The following is a 6777-nucleotide window of genomic DNA, read 5'->3' as shown; positions in this document are numbered from 1 at the left end:
GTGTTGGGGTATAAAGCTAAAATATCATTTCTCTTCCATGACTTCTCCAAGAATTGTGCTTGTGAATCACCTCCAGGAATTCCTAGCACCTTTTTAATCATGCTCTCACTGATTTAGTCCTGTGACTTTGATGGACAATGTATCCCTCCTTGACATTCACTTCATCTATCAAGTTGGTGAAGTTGGTGAGAAAAACCAAATTGAGCTTTTGAATATTGTGTGTGAAGCTCTCATATGTAGGGGAGCAAAGATTGTATGAGAAGCTCTCAGACTATGCAGAGGTGTAGGATGACACATTTTGGATCTTAGTGTGTCCAGGGGGATTCATTGTGAGAGGGCATAGAATTTATAGAAAGAGTCGGTGAAGGGAGTCGAAAATGGCAAAGGAGTAAGGTCTAGATGGAACAACAAAAGGAGTTAAAAATGGAAAAGGAAATGGAATAGTGGAGGCTTAAGTAGAGTGAGAGCCAGCATGAGTGACGGTTGCCTCAAGTGAGGGCCACTATCTATGGTGGTTAGCTAAGGCCTACTTAGCAGCCACCATGGTGGTTGGCTGAGGCCTAATTGATGCCAAGAGTGTGTGATTAATTGCTGGCTTGAATTTTTTAGGGAAAGAAATTTGCTAAAGCATCAAATAGCTCTCTTTCATATTGATAAGCAACTTTGTTGCAAGCATCAAAAGATTAAGCTAATCCTTGTATGCTAACCATAAGTCTGTTTTGCAAAAAAAATTGGCAGCTTGAATTTTGATTAATTGAATGCAGCTCTCATGATTATATGTACGGCACCACCAGGCTTGTATGCGATAAGTAAAGTGCGATTAAGTAGAGTGCAATTAATTACCAGTCACCACGGTGTCCTACGATGCTAGGCATGGCGACTCCTTCATGATCATTTGGACAAGTGACATGTGATTTACTGGCGGCTTGAATTTTGAGTAATTGATGCAGCTCACGGATAGCACCACCGAACTTGTATATGATTAGTTACTAGTTAATTACCAATCACCAGCATGGCAACTCCTTTATGATTGTTTGGATGAGCTTGCATGGGATTTTATGTCTCCATTGAAAGTGATATTTTCAATGATTTTTAGTGCAATTAATTACCAGGTGCTCTCACATTTAATGAGAAGGCCAAATTTTACTCCAGACTTTTAAATTTTAGAAATGGCGAAATTATACAAAGCCCAAAATTTTTTAAGTCCTTTTGATGAAGCTTTGCATGGTAAAGAAGGCCTCTGAAGGCTCCAAAATACATCATTGTGGCATTCGGCCATGTGATTAATTAACCGACCCCAAGTGTAGCCCCCCTCATATAACGTGATCCCTATGTTGCCTTCTTTCTCCTACAAGGTGATTGTGTTGCACTCCATAGGAATTGAGATGTGCACAGGCTTCAGATTCTCTATCAGCTCTCAAAAAATCCCCATGTTGCCACCTTGGATGGGGTGTACATAGTTGGCCTCTATTTTGTTGTGTTTTATGGATACCCTATCGATGTTGATGAAGGGCTAAGTATTTTTATGGCAGTTTTCTCATCTTGTTATCGACTGCGGATTTTGATGCCTACAATTGTGCATGGTCTTCCGACTCTCCATCGGCTCCCCAAAAAATTAGACTTACATGAGACTTTTAGTATTATTGTCCATATCAGCAAGCCAATGATGCTCTCAGCAATGACTGAGTTGTACAATATCCTCTTTGGATGTAACCTTTTTTTATTCAAGTTTTGCTCAATGACGCTCTTAGAAATGGCTAATTGGTTATCCTCGCCAAATGTAATCCCTTTTGTTTTAACTTTATTATTATACTATTATGGCAAAAATTTTCTTTGGATGTACTCTCTTTTGATTAACTTCTTCTCAATGAGGCTTTCAACGATTGAGGTGTTATCCTCGCTGGATGTAATCTCTTTTGTTTCAACTTTAATATAAAACTATTCTCGCAAGAATTATCTTTGAATGTAATCTCTTTTGTTCAGGTTTTGCTCAATGAGGCTATAAGCAATGGCTGGGTTGTTATCCTCACTAGATGTAATCTCTTTTGTTTCAACTTAATATAATACTATTATCGCAAAAATTATTACTTACCGCGTGAAAATGTTAATAAAGAAGCACAAATGCCATATGTTTGCCCTTGTTTAGGATTTACTGTAACCAGTGCAATGGTTATTGGTTGCAGACATTGCACAAACAATTGTTGCATAAGAAAATACATTTTCTTGGTTGAGGATTAACTGCATGTAGCACTAAAATAGCTCAAAGGTGGTGGATGCAAGGAAATACATTTTGCATGGTTTAGGATTAACTACAACCAACACTAAAATAACTCTAAGAACCAGTTTGGTGGTTGCACAAGGAAATGCATTTTCCTTGGTTTAGGATAAACTATTAACCACTTGTTCTAAACTATTAATTGCACTCTCATTACACTATAACAACATGCTATTCCAACCACTAGATTGGTTTTAAACTTGCTCGATGGCACGCTAAGAACATGTATTAAGCTATTTAAAAATGCAATTATCGATATGGCCTTTGAGGGGTCCCCTATCCATATGCCACTGACATGTATGGCATGTCGATATGGCCCTTGCCCCCTCAAGGACCATATTGACATGAAAGGCAACCCCTCAAGGACATATGATGCAAAATAGGGTTGGTGACAGGGGACACAGAGCTGTCCTATGTCAACCACTAGACTATTCAGTTAGGATAGAATAGGCTGGTGCACAAAGATGCAACATAGATACTGTGCAAAGGAGGGCAGAACTCCTCAAGTAGTGATGCGTGTCGAGCTCTATGGTATTCAGAATAGCAAAATTTAATAGATTGTGTCTCATCATTACGCTAGCATGACAATCATTACGTCATGAAAAATTTCAATGAGAGCGTGATCCCAATCTCAAATTCAAAATCTCACCCACCAACATGTCATGTCACGGCCCCAAAAAGAGTTTCACGATTGGCTACACTTGATTGTGCATTAACCCAAGAATTATTGGTGAATGTTTTGGTTTGATACCAGCAGCGAGCTTTCGAAGCATCGGTCTCGATTCTGGAGATTTGCTGCTGAAGCAGGAGCTTGCAATGATGAAGAGATGGGGCTTGCAAATGCTCTATGCTACTTCTGCACTACACAATGCAGTAGCCAACGTCAGATGCTTAAAAGATTACAATCAAGAGTTATGCTTGGAGATGATTACAAGCTAAAAGTTATGCTTGCAATGGAGGGTGATGCAGCAAGCAAGCAAAGGTGCTCTATGAAGATGAAGAGAGTCGGCTTTTGTGCAAATCTTTGGAAGAGAGGAGCTCGACCGAATAATCTATTTCGTAGCGCCTTTCGTGCTTCTTGAGCAAGAGTTTTCACTTTTTGTCATAGTCTTCATCGCAGTGATCGTCAAAGGCTTCCTAAGTTACGTCCTTCCCTCAACAGCTATTATCTTTCCGAATTTTAAAAGCAGCTGAGCCATAAGCAATTGCATGCTAGAGCCAACATGGTAATCGTAGTGTTCACTCTTTCGAAGCCATTGATTATTGTCATTAGTGGACCAAGTGGTGTTGGCAAAGATTCTTTGTTCGTTGTAGGTGTTGTTGTCCTTGTAGATGCAGCTTGGCTTGATTTGGCTTGAGCTCCCTTGTAGTAGGTAGGTTGTTGCCTTTGTTGGCCTCCCTTGCACCTTAGCTTTGCTTCAAGAGCTAGGATTATAATCCGTGTCTCATAAAACGGATCTCACAAAGGCTCTTAGAATATAATGTCTCTCTCTCTCAAGGCAAAGATCTCTCACTCTCTCTCGAAATGGAATTGATCTAGCTCTCACAAGAATGGATAGTCAACTAACGGAAATGAATGATGGAAACTTTTCAAATGGACAGAAATTCTATCACTCAATGGAAGTGAAAGAATGAGCACAAGATCGCTTAAGAACTCTCAATTGCTCAATCTCTCACACTCTCTCGTATGGATCACAATGCCTCAGCGGAAGGTAGGGAAGCTCTGATACCGTGACAGAATATGAAGAGGGGAGAGGAGAAGAGTGGAGATGAGGAGAGAGGGCACAGCTAGAGAGCACACACAAATGACTAACTGTACACTAGATTTAGTTGAAAATGTAGAATATATACAAACCCATTTAGGGTTAGGGTTAGGATTAGGATTAGGGCATCTAACCCTTTCCTTTATAGCACTCTATATGTGTTAGTACTATGCACATGTAATCACAGGATGTTGAGTGTGATCTCTCAACAGTTGGAGGTGTGAGTTCTAGGTCCCTTCATCACCTCCTGTGAGCAGCCTACTATACTAGTTCTACACCGCCATTTGGATCCTATTCTACTCTTGGGCTTGGGCATCAACCTTCCATGCATTAGACAATTGGGTTCCTTCTCACTTGGCTCTCGATGATTTTGTGTCAGCCTTTTTCTTGACTCTCTCACAATGGACTTAGCCCCTAATGTCATGTCTCTGGGTAGTAGCCTAATAACCTCATGATTTACACTACTCGCTTGGGTGTAATTTAGTTGTACCACCCTTCGATGGCCACTATTTATGACCTTTTATTTCTCTAGACACGTATGTGTGATATGGAGGACCTTAGCAGTAATGTGTTTTACATGACCCATAATGCTTTGGCTTACTATTTTGTAGTGTGGATGGCTCTATTGTGGATTGGATTGTTGCACTTGATTGGTTTCTTGGTCTTAGCTGATTATTGTTTTCATGAATATTCACCCATCACCCAACACCCACCTAGTTGTATGCTTGTTAGGGTGATAGAAATAACATTCATATTAATTTTGAAGCCTACCTACCCTTCTAGAAATGTTTGGTTTATTTCTCTAAGAGGTTTACACCTTGAAGTCATGTGATGATCAAGGTGTCCCTTCGACTTATTTAACTTAAATGTACTTACACATGTTTGGCAATACAAGGATAGAAGTTAAGTAGTTTTGTTACTCTTTTAGCTACCATGCTTGGTTTCATTTGCCTCCACATTAGATTTTTTTTGTGTCATCTTAAATGTATAAGCTTAGTTCGTGTAGTACTAAGGTTTTTTTGTTAATTGGGACTTTTCCTTATACAATCAATTAGTTTTGTTTTTCCCATACATTGATACCCCTGTTCATTCCATGTACATGAAGGGATTTAATTACTATAAGAAAGTTTGATAATCTTATGTTTATACCTATGGCATTGGTTCCCTTTTGCATATCATAATTAGTTACACTCTTGTTTAATTTATTGGTCAAGCATGATTGTATGTAGGCAAGGTTGGGGTTACTTTGGCATGGAAGAACCATGGTTGGTTTTTGTTTCCTTTAAACTAGGACAACACACACATGCATGTATGCACACGCACGTGCGCACATGTGTGTGTGTGTGTGGGGGGGGAGAGAGAGAGAGAGAGAGAGAAGAGAGAGAGAGAGAGAGAGAGAGAGAGAGAGAGAGAGAGAGAGAGAGAGAGAGAGAGAGGCAAGCTTTGAAAAGTTGTAAACCTTTGGGAAAATGATTTAGGTTTTCCATCTATTGTTGTAACTAGCTTGAATGTTAACTCTAACATAACTAGTTTTAATACATTTGACTAATAAAGCGATACCATTTCTAGAAGCATCCCTTATGTATGTCAAGTGGTCCTAAGAAAAACTTTTGCATCCTTTCAAAATAGTTGACTTTTACAAGGTCACTTTTTCAAAGTGAAGATCCCATTAGGTCTTTCAATGAGCTTCCAAATGAATACCCATGTTGCATACTTTTGAATTGATCTTGATCTTACCTTAAAGTAAAGTTCTCATTGCCGACCACAAAGTGAAATCCAAAAGAACTAATGTAACCAAACTTCCTCTAATCCCAATTGAACGTGTGCTTTTGTTCAAAACCTTATGTTGCCCTTTTGGATGACCAACAAATAAAATTCACATTTAGCATGCTCACTAAAGCAAGACAATGCTAATAAGGAACACTTATTCATTTACTTAGATTGGAGGAGGATGTGTGTCTATGATACAAGCAAGTAATGTGTGTACTTGGTAAGGTAGGAGAGGCTTGTCGTCTTATGATATGACCTCAAAGCTATTACATAACTTGGGACAAATTCACCTTATGTAATAGGCATGGTATCTCTCCAGTAACCTTCAAGGCCTCCATATTCTCTAACAAGCTTAAGGCCCCTAAACAAGCACATGCCACATGGGAGGATGTTGGCTGGCAATTGAGGCTTGCTGTCTCATGAAAGAACATTGGTGCTATTACCTAGCTTGAAGGTAGTGCTAATGTAATACATATGGAATCGAGGCAATCATGGTGGTTACATCACTTTGACTAAGTTGGCTCACAAGGCTTTAACAAGTAGTTTGGGCATTTGGTAAGGCCACCACAATCATGTGGTTGCCCTTGGGGTGTTTCCTTATGATTTCTTAGGAATGAGATGCTTGCCTTGCTCGTGGGGGCTTACACTGGTGAGATGTCGTGTAGCTCTTTATTTGGGGTCCCTTTGTGTAACGCTCCACTCCACTACCTTGACCCCAACCTCTATAAACCTTTTAATTACAAACAAGTGAAAAAAGATGAATGACACATGTCATTCAATAGGCCTGCCCAAAATAAATGGAGAGGCGAAGGGGGGGGGGCTAGGGATGACGAGTGGTGGAGTGAGGGAAGCTAAGAGACAGAGAAAGACTAGTGGACGTGGAGTGAGGGAAGCTAAGAGAGAGGATGGGGAGGCTAAGGGTGGGTGGGCTAGGGACGATGAGAGAGAGAGAGAGAGAGAGAGAGAGAG

Source organism: Dipteris shenzhenensis, chromosome 31 (assembly GCF_047967505.1).
Source record: "Dipteris shenzhenensis isolate YYH24624 ecotype China chromosome 31, Dip_SZ_1.0, whole genome shotgun sequence".
Classification (NCBI taxonomy): Eukaryota; Viridiplantae; Streptophyta; class Polypodiopsida; order Gleicheniales; family Dipteridaceae; genus Dipteris; species Dipteris shenzhenensis.
Note: the sequence above shows the minus strand (reverse complement) of the source record.